The sequence below is a fragment of the Ranitomeya variabilis genome, chromosome 7 (genome assembly GCF_051348905.1).
Source record: "Ranitomeya variabilis isolate aRanVar5 chromosome 7, aRanVar5.hap1, whole genome shotgun sequence".
Taxonomy (NCBI): Eukaryota; Metazoa; Chordata; class Amphibia; order Anura; family Dendrobatidae; genus Ranitomeya; species Ranitomeya variabilis.
Genome location: NC_135238.1, coordinates 90748993 through 90767861, shown reverse-complemented (window position 1 = coordinate 90767861; position 18869 = coordinate 90748993). Strand labels below are relative to the sequence as shown.

The 18869-nt window shown below is 43.5% G+C and overlaps 1 protein-coding gene across 2 annotated transcripts in view; it reads left to right on the top strand.

Annotated features, from left to right (window-relative positions):
• Window positions 1-18869, top strand: part of ORMDL1 (ORMDL sphingolipid biosynthesis regulator 1) — a 55747-nt gene that overhangs the window by 9233 nt on the left and 27645 nt on the right. The gene's annotated exons all lie outside the window — the stretch shown is intronic.

The following is an 18869-nucleotide window of genomic DNA, read 5'->3' as shown; positions in this document are numbered from 1 at the left end:
CCTTAGTACACATGAGCTTTACAGCCATGCAGCAGATGTTGTAACCGTTACATCTGAAGAAAGTATAAAGACTGCAGCCAATCCTCAACCACTGATTGGCTAAAACTGTCACTTGACATTATGATGTCACGTTACCACCGGCCGAGAGACAGCACTGACATTGCTGGAACAGAGAAGATCTAAGAGGTGACTGTTTCTATTGCATCTAGAAAACAATAGCATTTAAAAAGTGGTTGTCCATAAGTGGACAACCTCTTTTAATCAATGCCTAATGAATATGCATGATAACTCATTAGTTACACATCTTCTTATTGGCTGCTTTTTCCTTTAAACATTGTGCAGTTTTTGGTACATGTATGTTAAAGGGAATCTGTCAGCAGAATCACCTGTCTTCAGCCGTCTATATGGGCGTGCAGGCCATAGAAAGTTGAATAAAATGATACCTTGATATTCTAGAGAAATTCATGTTTTTCTTAATATGTAACTGGGCTGTTAAGATATATGGGCCAGAGTTGAATCTGACTCCAGATATTATGTTAAGAAAATTGGGGGCATTACCAGTGTGAGACATGTAACTCAGGAGAGCAGACTGTCAGTCATTATATGTCACATTGGTAATGATCCCTTTATTTAAAATATGCTCTGGAGGCAGATTCTCAAGCCGATCAGTGTCTGGCCCATAGAAAGGGCAAGATGAATTCCTGGACATCCACCAAGTACAACTCCTCTTTTTCAGAGCTGGTCATTAAGTCTCCCAGTCCACCAGACCCAAAGTACTCCATACACTGGAGAACGATCTGACCAAAGAAAACCATCTATGGAGCAGCCAGTATTGCTATCTCAACAGATCATTTGAGATAGGGGAGGTCTAGTGTAGAGTGACTGTTGTGGGCTAAGGAATGATAACCCCTATAATCCCTGACACACCCAGGTGAAGAGCTCTCCACAAGTCCACCGGCTTCAGAGACATCAAGTCTTTTTATTTTAGCAATCAGCAAAATGAGTTTAGGGTCTGTGGGGTCCTAGAGCCAAAGTTTACATGCGACAGGTGTGTGGAAATACATGTTGATATATTATATTTTGGTCAGTTAGTATTTACCGCAAGACCTGGGGGTCTTTGTGGCAATAAGTTTCCTGAAATATCACTTTCATAATCTTCTTTTTATGAAAAGAATATAAAATATTGCTACTCGTTATTAATGGAAGACTTTTTAGTGGAGGGGCACAGAAGAAAAAGAAACCCTGATCCAGAATCCATGTAGCAGCTGAAATATTTAAATAGAAAAGTGCTACTTAAATGGATGGCTGTTTTACACAGCCGGCATCCGCAGTGTGTGGCGCCATCAAAAAGGGGTTTGTGACCTCCCAACTCTCCTGAACTGATGTAGTGACCTATAGGGCCTGAAATGGAGCCCAATGCTGGAGGCCAACTTTCTTCATTTGGGCTGCTGCCAGGGAAACCTGTTACCTGTTTGTGGCCTCATGGGCTTCCAACAGTCAGATGGGGAGAGGAACATGTAGAGCAGTGTTCCCCAAGTTCGGTCCTCAAGAGCCACCAACGGGTCATGTTTTCAGGATTTCCTTAGTATTGCCCAGGTGAGAATTCCATTATCTAGACAGGCAACAATTCCATCACCTGTGCCATTCTAAGGAAATCCTGAAAACACGACCTGTTGGTGGCTCTTGAGGACTAGAGTTGGGGAACACTGATGTAGAGAATATCTAATCTGTGTCCTTACAGCAATCCTGTGAGCAGAGCACTGCTCTCCCACCTCATGGCCGACATGCATTAAATCACTATTATATGTGATCTGCATAAAGATGGATTCAGCAAATCCGGCCATCTCTGCCTCCTGCATACAGATAAACCTGTTTTTACAGAAAAACATTAAAGGCAGGTTAATTGCACAGGACAGGTATTTGTGCTAATATCCAAGTCCTCGCCCTTATTAGGTTTCAGAGGGAGAAAAAAAGTAAGGCTTGTTTAAAATAAAAAAAATAAAAAACTTTTTACAATTTTGCCAACTCTCTCAGCAGGTCCTTGTCTGTCCTGTTGCAAAATAGCAATGACCGGAGGGTCACGGAGCTGCTGGAGAGCTCAGCTGGCAATTCCCGTAATACTGGAGCCATGAAAGGCCCACCCCGTACTGTGACAGCGAGTGAGAATGTCATGTCACTGTCAGCCCACATTAGTCACCTCCAGGCGTTGTGCAAGCTACTTTTAGCACTGTCCTGGTGTCACACATTGGGCATCACTGTGCACAGGGGAATTAATATAAAATGAATTAACTACAGAATAATGTAACGATCCAGGAGTGGGACGATTTTATTCTCACTCGTCATCTGTCTGTTCTCCATATGCCATCTGTTTTGTTATTCAGCAGCTATTAATCTTTTACAGGACCATTTACAGTTTCCCATCCTATAGAATTGTAATACATCTGTAAAAATCGGATGTTATACTGATGGTCCGTATGACATCCAAAAATAAATATATATATTTATTTATATTTACATATTATAGAACGCTGTAGATAAGCCCCCAATGCCGGTGGCCTTAGCTTATAGGCAAATTTTGGGGTGACAGATTCCCTTTAACACCACAGGTGTGACACAGAATTTGATACCACAGAGTGGTGAAGAAAGAATAAATTACATTTTTATCATTAAAATGTTGTTTGAGCCCCAAGCTTTTAATTTTTCTAAGGGCTAATAGGATTTTTTTTTTTTTTACACAACAAACTGAGGTCCATTTTTAACTGAGTGTGCTAATAACCTACATGTAGTCAGGAAATATTTTTCCGGCACAGTGCAAAGCTCAGAAGGCAAGAAGGGCCAGATTTTCCGTTATGATTTGCAGGTGCCATGACCCACTGGGAGAGCCCATGAGGTGCCAGAACAGCAGACCCCCCCCCCCCCCCCCGCCCCATAAGTGACCCCATTTTACATAATACACCACTCAGTGAGTTCATCTAGGGGTGCAGTGATCACATTGACACCACAGGATTTATTCCATTCGGCAGTGAAGAAAAAATAACTACATTTTTACCACCGAAATTTTGTTTTAGCCGTAGATTTTACAATAAGTGGGTAAAAATGGCACCTTAATTAATTTGTCCCACAATTTCTACTGAATGTGGCAATACCCCATTTGTGGCTGTATAGTACTACTTGGCCGTACGGCGAGATTCGGGAGTAACGGAGCGCTATTTGACTCCTGGAGCGCAGATTTTCTTAGCACAGTTTGCGGACTCCATACACAGAGCTCTTAATTGCTAGAAGAGCAGAATCTCCTCTTGTGGCCCCATTTTGGAAATAAATTCCCAAAGGGTAGTGACGATTTTGACTCCATGGGTATTTTCCAGAAACAAGCCGCAATCAATGTAGGCGAGTGAAAATTGAAAACTGCCGTTGTAGTGACCAGCACGCTTTAGTGACCAGTACGTTGCAGTGACCAATACGTTAAGACCTGCCTGGGCTATTGCAGACATGCACCCGTAAGTTAGGCAAGCTCTCATTGCTTCAGAAATGCCAAACGCCGATGCTATATTTGGTTTAGGTACACTCTGAGGCTCAGAAGTAGAGTTGAGCGAATATGTTTGGAATCGGTCGCAGAATCTTAATTTGACACATTTGTGCTATATTGGTACCCGATTCGTGCTGCATTTTTGTTTGATGATTGGTTCATTTCAACTCGCGTTGAATCCAGTGATGTTCGGCGAATATTGCAAAAACAATATTTGCCGCCGATCATAATCGGAGCTGAATTTTGAAAAATGCACTCAACTCTACTCAGGAGGGCGCATTTGGATTTGGGGGCTCAGAATTTGCTGAATTTCTTTTGGAGGGTGAGGAGCCATTTTGCTTTTCCAAAGCCTTTGTGCTACCAGTAATGTGGTAGCCCCCTATATTTCCGTTAACAGATGACAGACCTGAGTGGGTACTTGCTTTTTTTGTGGACTGAGTTGAAGCTTTTATAGGGAACATTTTACATAACATTTGGGATCACATTTATCTGTCGCTCTACTCTGACCATTTACTTTGGGGCTTCCATCTAAATCTCTGAGTGACGTGATTCGGATGTATCACCGAGGCATCCATTCACTATAATGAGGCAGCAGAGTTACTCTGGACTGCGTCTGGCCTCTGTTCAGCTGTGTCCTTCTTTTTCAGGAGGGCACAAAACTGTGGCCGACGGCACTTTTATGCAATCCTAAAAAGACGGAAACCGTCGGATCACAGGTCAGACGGCATCCACAGTGCCTCCATCTGCCTCATTATAGAGAATCTTCTGCCAGAGGTTGCTTGAATCACGTATTTCAGAGGTGTATACGGAAACCCCGATGCAAGCACAGAGCGCAGGATAAATGTGTGCCGAGCCTTACTGCGATCTTTGGGAGGTAGAATGAAAACATCAGCAGGTGAAGAATTGGTTTTAGGCTACTTTCACACTAGCGTTTACCTTATCTGCGGCAGGCTGCGGACTTCCTCCGTGAAGCCCCGCCCTCGGCCGCACCTCCACCGCTAGCTCCGCCTACTTCTGCATGCGGCCCGCATGCGACCTCCGTATCTATCTTTAACAGTAGGTACGCAGGTCGTGCGGCTGTATGCGGATGCTGCCGCATGCGTCGTTTTGACGATGCGAAAAAAAAAAATGCTACAGGCTGCGTCCTACGCTGGTCGCCGCATCGTCAAAACGACGCATGCGGCAGCATCCGCATACAGCGGCACGACCTGCGTACCTAATGTTAAAGACAGGTACGGAGGTCGCATGCGGGCCGCATGCAGAAGTAGGCGGAGCTAGCTGCGGAGGTGCGGCCGAGGGCGTGGCTTCACGGAGGAAGTCCGCAGCCTGCCGCAGATCAGGTAAACGCTAGTGTGAATGTAGCCTTATTTATTTTTTACGGGGTTCCTTGTGTGGTAAAAGTCAACTTTATTCTTTATGTTGGTGCGATTACAGTGATACCAGATTTATATCGGGTTTTTTTGTTTGGCTGCTGCCACACACTTAGACGCTTTATTGCAAAAAAAATTGTTTTTGCATCACCATATTTTGAGAGCTCTAATTTTTCCATATTTTGGCCCACAAGAGTCACGTGAGGTCTTGTTTTTTGCAGGACGAGTTGACATTTGTACCATGGTACCATTTTCGGGCACGTGACATTTTTCGATTGCTTTCTATTTCAATTTTTCGAGGCGGAATAAACAAACCAGCAATTCATAATTTTTTTTTTTTTTTGGGGGGGGGGGGGAGGGGGGGTTATGCTGTTCCGTGTGTGGTAAAATTGATAAGGCTGTTTATATCTTTTTTTATGTTTTGGCACTTTTGCACAATAAAAACTATTTTATAGACCAAATAATTATTTTTGCTTGAATTTGGGTCAGAAAACCTTCCCTCTTTGTCACTATATATTGGCTTGCATCCATCATACAATATTATTGCCTTCTAATTCCGTTCCTTACATTAACCACTATATTGTGTATCGTTTGAGTCTTTCTAATCCCACATTTGATGGGTTATTATTCGTTATACCTACCACCATATTTTCCCTTTTTCTTATTTTTTTTCCACATTAGAAATATACATTTTCTAATTCCATATCTGAAGGAAAAAGTTTATTTTAGTGTGAATCCAGTGTCAAATATCTTTACATATTTCGCTTTACACTAATTCATTTGGTTGTACGGACATCTGTTATGTCTAATATAATGTATTTTTCTATTCCTTTTTTGGGAGGGTCTGTGCAAGTATGTGTTCAGATAGATAGATTTCATCCCTAATTGGAGCAGTTTTGTGATTTTATTTTTTTTTTATTTAATTTTTTTTTAGAACACTTAGAAGTATTTTTGTTTACCCATTTCCATTTAATTTTTGTAAGCCTATTTTCCTATCAGTTACAGTTGGGTTGAGAATTATTAATGTCTGAAACAAATAATACTGTAAAAGTCAAGGGTCCGGAGTCATCAAGACTGTCGCTGTTCACGCTGGTTTTAATGAGGGGACAATTTGAAGTCAGACGCTACTGATTCATAAAGGGGCATATTTCTGTTAATAAATCATGCTCCTCTGAAACGTGGCATGTGCCTCACCACTAATCTTACTTCAGTCAGAGACTGGAGTAAGTTATCTGTTGTAAGGTATGCTGCAGCTGGCCATAAATTAGATGAGCTATGGCTTAATGCCCCCATCCTGCCCCAGCTCTATCCATTTTGGCAGACCTGGGTTTAACTGGTGTGAAGACGCCAAAAGTCGCAAAAATGTTGCAACTCGTCAGTGTTTTTTATGACCGGTTTCTGGTGAAAACACTTTGATACATCGGGGCTGTAGTGTTTACTACTCATACCCTGTCATAAGTTTCTCAATTGCTGTTTTTGTGTTCACAACATATCAGAAAACATTGTTACTTGTGTGTTAGAACATGTCTGTAATTTTATTGCTCCTCTTTGATTTATTTTATGTATTTTAATCTCTTGTGTGCAGCTTGTATGTTTTTAAATGTCTGTATGTATAAAATTGTGTACAAATAAAGATTTAATAAAAAAAATTGAGTAAGCTTCTTTTTTTTATCATTATTTTATGAATAGGGATTTCTAGGTATTACATTTTTCAGCTGGCCATCCACAAGTTTTTCACAGTAAGTTACTGGAATTTTAACCCATTTCTCTTGATAAAATTGGTGTAACGGAGTCAGGTTTGTAGGTTTTGCTTGTGCATGCTTTTCTGTTTCTGCCTATGCATTTTTTTTTTTCTCTTACCCCCATGACTGCACCACGGGGAGAGGGATCCGCCCTCAGGGACAGGAAACCCACAGGTTAAAAAGGCGGGACCTCTCTTCCACCTCAGTTCAGTTTCCTGTCCCTGACGGGGAACCTACAGGTAAACATACCTGCATCGCGGGATACCGGGGACCATGTGACCTGATTCAAGCAGCGGGGGGCCCTGCCGCGGTCAAGGTGGATCTTCGTCCCCGAGGGCACAATCCGGGGTCGGCAGGCCCTGAGTAGGTGCAGGGAAGAGGCAGTGAAGAGGAATCCGGTCTGCCTCTTCCCTTTTATCACACGACCGGTAATAGGTAGCGGCGGCTACCTGGTAAATTACCGCCGGTCTGGGGCCCTGGGGGGATGGTGGCGGCGGCCACCGACAGGAACAGACGATATGGAGCCTGCGGCGGCACTTCCGATACCCCCAGGCGCCGGCGGTCAGCATGGCGTGCAGCAGAGGCTCTAGTGGCGCGCGAGACTGGACGCAGTTTAGTGCACAGGCGCAGCGGGAGTACTTCCGGGTCAGCGCAGGGGCGCCTGGAAACCGGAAGCTAATGGCGCTGCGGGCGGGGGATTTAAACAGCTGAGCAGCCTGGAATCTCTGCTCAGCTATTTTCACCATGAATGGATCAGAGCAACCCGCAGAAGAAATTCTGCAACCCCTACCGAAAAAACGGCCGCAGCAGGACCCACAGACACAGCCTACTCAGCGCCACAGCTCTGGATCACAATGCATCAGAGGCTCCAGTGGATCCAGAAGGAAGGCAACGGTTCAAATTGAGGACGCATCTCCAAGACCTGAACCGGTACCTCCCTCATATCAGGAGGGTAAGTGAACTCCGTGAATGTACATATTCTAAATGGGGTTTTTTGTTGTGTCCCTAGGGAAAGAAATGTACGGGGAAAACTAAGCACAAAGTGTGTGCAATCTGCTCTGCAGATTTACCTACCACATGGGTCAAAAAGCTCTGTGCGATTTGCATAGAGAGAACTTTAAGTGAAGAATCCCCAAGATTTGTATCCGACCTTAAAGAACTGATTAAATCTCAGGTGGAAGATGCGTTGGAAAACGCAAAAAACCTTAAAAGGAAACGCAAATCGAGACGTAAATCCCCGGATCCCAGTTCTAGTGAGGAACACAGTATCCAATATAGTTCTGATAGTTCCCTGTCCTCTTCATCATCCTCGACATCGTCAGAGAGCGGTCGTAACTGTTTCCCTATAGAAGAAACGGATGCACTAATAAAAGCGGTTAGAACAACTGTGGGGCTGGCAGACACTCGGTCTAAAAAAACGGCAAAAGATCTTATGTTCAGCGGTTTAGAGCAGAGAAAACGTCGGGCATTTCCGTTGAACGAAAAATTACAGACCCTAATAAAAAGAGTGGAAGAGGCCAGACAAGAAAGTCCTCCTAGCCCCAAAGAGGAAATATCTGTTCGACGACCCTGCATGTTCTTCTTGGGGGGGAAAAGCACCTAAAATAGATGTCGCTATTGCGAAGGCCTCTAAAAAATTTGCGTTACCCTTTGAGGATATGGGGACCCTTAAGGACCCTATGGACAAGAAGGCAGAGGTGTTCTTAAAAGGCTCCTGGGAAGCAGCTAGCGGGGGTTTAAAACCAGGAATAGCCGCTACATGCATGGCATGAGCATTGATGCTGTGGCTGGACCACCTAGAGTCTCAATTGAGGAACAAAACCTCAAACAATATTGGATTCCGTGTCGGTAATGAGGGGTGCTGCTTCAGACGCTTCCATAGACTCTGTGAGACTGACGGCAAGGTCAGCTTCATTTTCGAATGCAGCCAGAAGAGCATTATGGCTCAAATGCTGGCCAGGAGACCTACAAACAAAAGTATAATTATGCTCCATACCGTGTGAGGGAGAATTTTTGTTAGGGCCTACCCTAGATGACATCCTCGAGAAGGCCGTAGACAAAAAGAAAGCCTTCCCAGGGTTTCTTAACCAATCTTACAAACGGCCCTTTCAGGGTAGGAAGTTCATGCGTAAACGCCCTCCACAAAACCAAAAAGAAGGATGGGAAGATAAAAGATTTAAAGGCAGAGGCTTCATGTTTAACAAACCGGACAACAAGAAGCAATCCCAATGAAGGTGCGCCCCAGGTGGGAGGAAGACTAACATACTTCCTTCAAGCCTGAGAAAAAATATCAGGGAGCGAGTGGACACTGAGTATAATAAGGACAGGTCTAAAATTGAGATTCTATACAATGCCACACAACCATTTTGTGATAACACCACAGAGAAAATCAGAGGTCGAACAACTGGCCCTACAAAAGGAAATATACAGTCTCTTCGCAAAGAATGTCCCACAACAGGGGAAAGATACGGGATTTTATTCTCCTCTTTTTCTCCGAACAAAGCCAGATGGGACATTCAGGACGATAATAAACCTGAAAAAATTGAACAAATATCTAGTGACCCAAAGTTTCAAGATGGAAACAATAAAAACCTGTGTCAGATCCCTTATGTGCCTATCCATCCCAGTTACCAGAAATACCTCAGAGTGGCGGTGATAATGCAAGGGGGGAACTGAAACATTATCAGTTCAGAGCTCTCCCATTCGGCCTTGCTATAGCCCCGAGAGTATTTACGAAACTGATGGCAGAAGTGATGGCCCATATAAGGGAGCAAGACGTGCTAATATCTGGACGATCTCCTGGTAGTGGGCAGATCCTCACACCATTGCCGTCAACAGCTAGACAAGGTGATTTCAGCCTTGTCAAATTTGGGTTGGATGTTTGAATCTAGAGAAATCCAGAATTATTCCAGTACAAATACAACAGTACTTGGGAATAATGATAGATTCGACAAAACAAGAATGTCGTCTTCCAGGGACGAAAGTTACCAACATGATACAACTAATAACTCAAATAAGGCTTTCTCCAGTCATCACTTTACGGAAGGCAATGTCTGTGTTAGGGTCAATGACAGCCTGTATGCCAGCAGTCCAATGGGCCCAGTACCACTCCAGAGATTTCCAGTGGGAGATACTAGAAGCACAACTCCGATTAAAAGGGGATTTAGAAAAGCGCTTAAAAATCTCCTCACAAACAATATGTTCCCTAGGTTGGTGGATAGACCCGACCAACTTAACCAGGGGGGTTCCATGGGTATGGCCAGTTTCGGTAACCCTAACCACGGATGCGAGCCCATGGGGTTGGGGGGCTCATTTGAAAGATCAAATTGCCCAAAGCCCTTGGTCAGAAACAGAAAAACTATGTTCATCAAGCATGAAAGAACTCTTGGCGGTAAAATACGCACTCGAACACTTCCTAGTTTTCCTCCGTTCCCATCATGTAAGAGAGTACTATCAGACAACACGGTGGTGGTGGCATACCTCAATCACCAGGGGGGAACAAGGTCCCGCTCGTTGATGGAAGTGACAAAATCTATCTTGACATTGGCAGAAACAAATCTGTCTTCTCTGTCAGCCTTTCACATCAAAGGGACAGAGAACCAGGCGGCAGATTTTTTAAGCAGAACACTGTTAAGACAGGGGGAATGGGAGTTGAACCAAGAGATATTCAACCGCATTGTAGCTTGCTGGGGAGTACCGGAAATAGATTTGTTCGCAAACTATCTAAACCGGAAAACACAGGCATTTTGCTCAATCGACCCACGGGGGAACCCAGTGACCCTAGATGCTTTTCTGATTCCCTGGAACTTCCAACTGGCTTATGCCTTTCCTCCGATAGCATTAATTCCATTAGTTCTGAAGAAAATCCGGGAGGACAGGGCAAGAGTGATTATGATACCCCCGTTCTGGCCAAAGAGAGCATGGTTTCCATAGTTACGCTTGATGTCGGTAACAGCCATGGGTTCTCCCGAACATCCCAAATCTTCTACGCCAAGGGCCAATAAACCATCCACGAGTAAAAAACTTACACATGACAGCATGGAATTTGAGAGGGAACTTTTAGCAAAAAAGGGGTTTTCCTCAAATTTAATTTCAACACTCTTGTCCAGTAGGAAACCAGTAACTACCAGAGCATATGGCAAGGTCTGGAAGAAGTTCCTCTCTAATCCAAATGTCAGTGTGTCGGGGAAAATCTCAATTAAGGAAGTGCTAGAATTCCTTCAGAAAGGATTAGAAAAACGGTTAGCAACAAGTACCCTTAAAGTTCAAATTGCAGCATTGGGTGCCTTATACAACTGTGACCTAGCAGGGAATCACTGGATAAAAAGGTTTGTAAAAGCCTCAATTAGGTCTAAACCAGTCATACACCACACTTCGCCTCCCTGGGACCTAAACCTGGTACTTTCTGCACTCACGAAAGCGCCTTTTGAACCCTTGTCTCAAGCTTCCTTAAAGATAATCTCCCTGAAAACCTCTCTCCTGGTAGCATTAACCTCAGGACGCAGAATTAGTGACTTGCAGGCTCTCTCAGCTTACCCGCCTCTAACCCAGATACTAGAGGATAGAGTAGTCCTTAGGACTGACCCGTCTTACCTGCCCAAGGTAGCATCACGTTTTCATAGATCTCAGCAAATATCCTTACCATCGTTTTGCCCAAATCCCAAAAACGAAAAAGAGAAGTCCCTACACACAGTAGATCTTAAGAGATGCTTGACCCAATATATAACAGCCACAAGGGAGTGTAGGAAAGGCAGGTCTCTGTCTGTTTTCAGGGTCCAAATAAAGGGCACAAAGCATCAAAAGCAACATTGGCGAGATGGATAAGGGAGGCTATCACTCTAGCATACGCCTTGTCCAATGAAGCCGCTCCAGAAGGGATCAAAGCTCATTCAACCAGATCGATATCAACCTCTTGGGCAGAGCGGGCAGGAGCATCGATCGACCAGATATGTAGAGCAGCCACTTGGTCTTCTCCCTCTACATTTTTCAAACACTACCAACTGGACCTATCCTGCTCTTCAGACCTAACCTTTGGTAGGAGGGTTCTGGAGGCAGTAATCCCACCCTAATATACATTCTATTAAATTCTCTCCGTGGTGCCCTCATGGGGGTAAGAGAATATCGTAGTTACTCACCGATAACGGTATTTCTCTGATCCCATGACGGCACCCGTATATTCCCTCCATTTCACAAGTGGGTGTGCACACTACTATGGTTTAGTCACAAGGTGTCGCAAAAAAAAAAAAAGGAAAGATTTAATTATTTTGTTGTTTAATAACCATTTAAGTTACAGCTGAAGTCCTGTCAAGGCTCTGTAAACCAAACTGAGGTGGAAGAGAGGTCCCGCCTTTTTAACCTGTGAGTTTCCTGTCCCTGAGGGCGGATCCCCTCTCTCCGTGGTGCCATCATGGGATCAGAGAAATACCGTTATCGGTGAGTAACTACGATATTTTAATTGGTTTTAGGTCAGGGCTTTAGGATAACCACTCCCTCACTTTGTTGTCCTTAAATCATTTTGCTACAACTTTAGAAATATACTGGAGTTTAGGGAAAAATGTAAATTTTTTGCATCCAATAAAACCTAATAAAACAAACATACCGTATATACTCGAGTATAAGCCAAGGCCCCTAATTTGGCCACAAAAAGATGGGAAAACTTATTGACTCGAATATAAGCTTAGGGTGGGAAATGCAGCAGCTACTGGTAAATTTCAAAAATAAAAATAGATACCAATAAAAGTAAAATTAATTGAGACATCAGTAGGGTAAAAGTTTTGGAATATCCATATTGAATCAGGAGCCCCATATAATGCTCCGTACAGTTCATGATAGCCCCATAAGATGCTCCATACAAAATACGCCCCATATAATGCTCCATAAAGTTCATGATGGCCCCATAAGATGTTCCATACAAAAAATATGCCCCATATAATTCTGCACAAAGGTTAATAATGACCCCATAAGATGCTCCATATTAAAATATGCCCCATATAATGCTTCACAAAAGGTTAATGATGGCCCCATAAGATGCTCAGTAGAATAATATGCCCCATATAATGCTCCATAAAAGTTGATGGCCCCATAAGATGCTCCATAGAATACTATGCCCCATATAATGCTCCATAAAGGTTGATGGCCCCATAAGATGGTCCATAGAATAATATGCCCCATATAATGCTGCTGCGATTAAAAAAAATAAATAAAAATGAAACTCCCCTCTCGTCCCTGGGGGCCAGGTGCCGGTGTCGCTGCTGGCTCAGGCCCCTAGCACTTGCGATATTCACCTGTCCCCTTTGCACCGCCGCGCGCCGCTGGGTCTTCCATGTCTCTGCGGTGACTGTTCAGGCAAAGGGCGCACACTAAACACGTCATTGCGCCCTCTGACCTGAACGTCACAGCCAGAGGACGCGGAAGACCGAGCCCGGCGGTGGAACGAGGACAGGTGAATATCGCATTGCTCACCCTCCCCCGTCATACTTGCCCTCCTGGAGCGGTCTCTGGACTTCCTTGCTTTTCCGTTGTCCTGGAGCGGCAGCTCCTTCCAGTGCTGAGCGGTCACATGGTACCGCACATTAAAGTAATGAATATGCGCTCCACGCCTATGGGAGTGGAGCCGCGTGTATATTAATTACTTTAATGAGCGGCACCACGTGACCGCTGAACACAGGAAGAGCTGCAGGCGCCGGAGACCATCTGAGAAGCAGGAAATGCAGAGACTGCACCAGGAGGGGGTGAGTATGATGTGACAGCTGTCGCTCCCCCGCCGACCCCCTGGGACAATGACTCAAGTTTAAGCCGAGAGGGGCACCTTCAGCCTAAAAAAATGGCCTGAAAATCTCGGCTTATATGCGAGTATATACGGTAAGTCTTATGTTCACCAAAATGATACCAGTGGAAAATGTCTTATAATAAAAAAAACAAAACAAGCCCTCTAATGCTACTTTTCTATGATGAGTATTTGATAATGCAGATTTTCTGCCTTATTTCTGCACCTATTATGTAAATTACTTGCCGTTTTTAGTTGTTTTTTTTTTATCAGGTTTGAGTGGGGGTTTTCTTTACATGCGGTTTTATCGCGCTTTTGACACTGTAGGTTTTCTCTTTTTGGTATGTCATATGTTAAAAATATAGGTAAAAACACTAACACGTAAGTGTGGAAGATAGAGGTTTAGGGGATATATAGTTACTGGAAGAGAAAACAGAACTGGCTATGCGGAGGTTCTATAGACTAGGATTGTTTAGATTAGCCTGACTTACCGTATATCCACACTTATTTTTATGTTGCTTCTTTACCTCGGTTTTAATTTTTACCTCATCGTGGGAATAACAACATAGACTTGTATTATTACAAGTATAGCGCCTACACTAAGCACAAACAAATACTTCATGTTGGTGTGAAGCTACTCTTATGTACACACTATCTAGTTATTGGCACCACAAATAGCCTTTACTTCCGCCATCTTTTCTAATATAGTTTATCTTCTTTAGCACAGTAGTGGACATACATCTCTAGGTTTTAAATAAAGCTACTTTATTTTTCACACAGATACAATCATGTGCGGATTGCATGTGTTTTTTTAATTGCAAAATTTCCGCATCTAATACACGTCTATGGGGAATATCCACACACAAAACATGTCACAAGTGGACTTCATACACGCTCCGCAGGTTAGTTTAGGCTGCGTTTAAAAACAAAAAAAAAACCCAGTAAACATGAGATTTCTATTAAAACCTTCCACTTTTCGGCAAATTGTTAGATGCTGCGTTTTTTGCTCTGAGAAAATAAGCAGTGTCATATAGTTATCATGGGAACTTAACCCTATATTTCTATCAAGAAAAAAAATAAACAAGCTATGGTTCTCAGAATATGGCTACATAAAAACCAATTTTTTAATTATCTGTTATGCAAATGTTGTAGAAGATAAGAGAGAAAATTTGTATTGCCATATTCTCACTGGCTCCCAAAAGAAGGCTTGCATTTCATTTGTATTGGACATTAAACGTTGCAAAATATTAAGTGTCAAAAAAGCGCAATTACTTATTTTTATAATTCCTGCCCTTCTACCTAGATCAGTTCATAAAATGTAATCACTTAAAGTTGTCCAAAAATGATGCCACTGAAAAATACAACTTGACCCTCAAAATAAAAATCATGCTTTTGCAGTCCAAAACAATTTGGTCCTTAACCTTTTATGGATGCAGCCAATGTTTTTGTCTTTCGGGTTTTTTTCCTTCCCTCCAAAGCGCAATACATTTTCTATTTTTCCATCAACATATCCATATGAGGGCTTGTTTTTGTGTGATAACTTGTAGTTTGAATGGATCCCATTCATTTTACCAAGTGGCTCAAGGAAAAAAAAAAATCACAGCATGTACGATTTGCCTGCAACAGTCAGATGGCACTCACCCATTCATGTCTGTGGAAAACATCAGCAAACACTCAGATGACATCCGAGTGTGGTACGATTTTCACGGACAGACTGACTGAAGAAGATGGAGAAACCTTTTTTTCTTAACTTTTTTTTTTTTTTTTAATTCTCCAAATCCGAGAAAAACAGATCATACTCTGATCAGAGTGTGATTAGCATAATCGGACCGTTTTTCCCAGGGGGAGAACATACGGTCGTCTGCACCTGCCCTTTCAGTCACTTATTCAGAACTTTGTTGCCATTTTCCAAGACTCAGCCAGTGACATTAGAATTGAACAAGTCACCAATTTTCTAAGTAACTATATTTGTAATGGTGCTAGTGACACAAAATTCTCACCAGATGTTGATAACAACCCATCCAATCCACACAGGCAAGGAAATCAAACCATAGATGTCTATAAATTGTGTAATAATGAGAAATGACCCATGGAAAAAGTACTGAACAATAAAGAAAGAGATGCAAAAAGCCTTGGAAAGTCATGACACCAGCTGAAATCTATCAGTAATTAGAAGGCAATCCTGCCACTTAAGGTACCGTCACACTCAGCGACGCTGCAGCGATATAGACAACGAGCCGATCACTGCAGCATCGCTGTTTAGGTCGCTGGGGAGCTGTCACACAGACAGCTCTCTCCAGCGACCAATGATCAGGGGAACGACTTCGGCATCGTTGAAACTGTCTTCAACGATGCCGAAGTCCCCCTGCAGCACCCGGGTAACCAGGGTAAACATCGGGTTACTAAGTGCAGGGCTGCGCTTAGTAACCCGATATTTACCCTGGTTACCATTGTAAAAGTAAAAAAAAACCACTACATACTCACATTCTGATGTCTGTCACGTCCCCCGGCGTCCACAGGGTTACGCGCTGCTGCTCAGAGCCTCCTGCACTGAATGTGTCAGCGCCGGCAGTAGCAGAGCACAGCGGTGACGTCACTGCTGTGCTCTGCTTTATGGCCGGCGCTGGCAGTCAGTGCAGGAAGTTCTCGGCAGCAGCGCGTAACCCTGTGGACGCCGGGGGACGTGACAGAAATCAGAATGTGAGTGTGTAGTGTTTTTTTTTTTTACTTTTACAATGGTAACCAGGGTAAATATCGGGTTACTAAGCGCGGCCCTGCGCTTAGTAACCCGATGTTTACCCTGGTTACAAGTGAACACATCGCTCTATCTGCGTCACACACGCCGATACAGCGATGACAGCGGGTGATCAAGCGACGAAATAAAGTTCTGGACTTCTAGCTCCGACCAGCGATATCACAGCGGGATCCAGATCGCTGCTGCGTGTCAAACACAACGAGATCGCTATCCAGGAAGCTGCAACGTCACAGATTGTCATTGTTCTCGCTGCAAAGTCGCTTAGTGTGATGGTACCTTTAGTGAAAAATATCAGCTGGTTCAACTGGTGTCTCATTACCAAGGTGCCACACAATAAACATCTCATTATCGGTAAAACCAATGAGCTGTCTCAAGATCTTAGCAACCTTATTGTTGCAAAACATACTGATGGTGAGCAGTGATGGGGGCATAATCTAGAAGTGGAAAGAACATCATTTCACCATAAACCTGCCAAGACCAGGTGGTCCCCACAAGATTTCAGACAGAGGAGTGAAAAGAATTATCAGAAGAATTGTACAAGAGCCAATGGCCACCTGTGGAGAGCTACAGAAAGGGTATGTGCACACGTCAGGATTTTTTGCGTTTTTTTCGCTATAAAACCGCGATAAAAACGCGAAAAAAACGCTAACATATGCCTCCTATTATGTACCGTGTATTCCGCATTTTTTGTGCAAATGAAAAAATCGCATCGCGGAAAAAAAAGCAACATGTTCATTAAAAATGCGGAATTGTGGGGATTCCGCACACCTAGGAGTCCATTGATCTGCTTACTTCCCGCACGGGGCTGTGCACACCATGCGGGAAGTAAGCAGATTATGTGCGGTTGGTACCCAGGGTGGAGGAGAGGAGACTCTCCTCCACGCACTGGGCACCATATAATTGGCCAAAAAATAAAAGAATTAAAATAAAAAATAGTCCTATACTCACCTTCGATGTCCCCCGCAGTGTTCCCGCCTCTCACCGCTGCATGCTGCCGCTTCGGTTCTCATAGCTGGTGTGCGGTGAAGGACCTGTGATGACGTCACTGTCTTGTGATTGGTCGTGAGCGGTCATGTGACCGCTCACGTGACCGCTCACATGACCGCGACGTCATGGAAGGTCCTGCGCGCACACACCAGCTATAGGAAGAGGAACGGACGCCGCTGAGGAGATCGTCTGGGTGAGTATAAGCATTTTTTTAATTATTTTTAAACATTCTATCTTTTACTATTGATGCTGCATAGGCTGCATCTATAGTAAAAAGTTGGTCACACTTGTCAAACAGTATGTTTGACAAGTGTGACCAACCTGTCAGTCAGTTTTCCAAGCGATGCTACAGATCGCTTGAAAAACTTTAGCATTCTGCAAGCTAATTTCGCTTGCAGAATGCTAAAAAAAAACGAAAAAAAAAAATGCGGATTTCTTGCAGAAAATTTCCGGTTTTCTTCAGGAAATTTCTGCAAGAAATCCAGACGTGTGCACATACCCAAAGACCTTGAATCATCAGATACAATTGTTTCAATGAAAACTATAAATAATGCACTCAAACTCCATGGCCTGTACGCACGCTCACCACGCAAGAATTCATTGCTGAGCAAAAAGCATGTTCTAGCGCGTTTGCTAGACAACATTTAGACAAACCTGTGAAATACTGGGAAAATATCGTCTGGTCAGATGAGACCAAAATAAACTCTACAGATGCCATAATAATAATAATAATAATCTTTATTTTTATATAGTGCTAACATATTCCGCAGCGCTTTACAGTTTGCACACATTATCATCACTGTCCCCGATGGGGCTCACAATCTAAATTCCCTATAATACACACCATGTTTGGAGGCCAAAGACCACTGCATATCACCCCAAAAAACTAACCAACAGTAAAGTTTGGATGTGGGAACATCATGGTGTGAGGCTGTTTTTCACCATACGGCACTGGTAAACTTCATATAATTGAAGGAAGGATGAATGGACGACTGTACCGAGACATTCTTGATCACAATCTGCTGCCATCAGCGACTTGTTTCTCCATACAGGAAGAGCCTTGCATCTATCATCACCAACAAATGCTTTTGTACAAAGTATTAACCCCTTAGTGACAGAGCCAATTTGGTACTTAATGACCAGGCCAATTTTTACAATTCTGACCACTGTCACTTTATGAGGTTATAACTCTGGAACGCTTCAACGGATCCTGCTGATTCTGAGACTGTTTTTTCGTGACATATTGTACTTCATGTTAGTGGTAACATTTCTTCGATATTACTTGCGATTTATTTATGGAAAAAAAACAGAAATATGGCAAAAAAATTTAAAATTTAGCAATTTTCAAACTTTGTATTTTTATCCCCTTAAAGGGCCACTGTCACCCCCCTCCAGCCGTTATAAACTAAAAGAGCCACCTTGTGCAGCAGTAATGCTGCATTCTAACAATGTGGCTCTTTTAGTTTTTGGTTCAAGTATTCCCAAAATAAAGCATTTTGAAACGTATCTAAAATACCTGTCTTTAGCCACGGAGGCGGGTCTGAACCCCCCTCTTTAAAGCGCCCAACTGCCGTCAGTCATCTCTTCTGGGGCGCTGGTCGCCGCCCCCTCAGCGATGTTTACCTCTGAAATCCGGCGCCTGCGCTGTGCTCTTCTGCCTGGGGCATTGGCCGTCAGCTCAGATGCCGGGTTCCGGACTGCGCCTGTGCCGTGCCTAGGAATC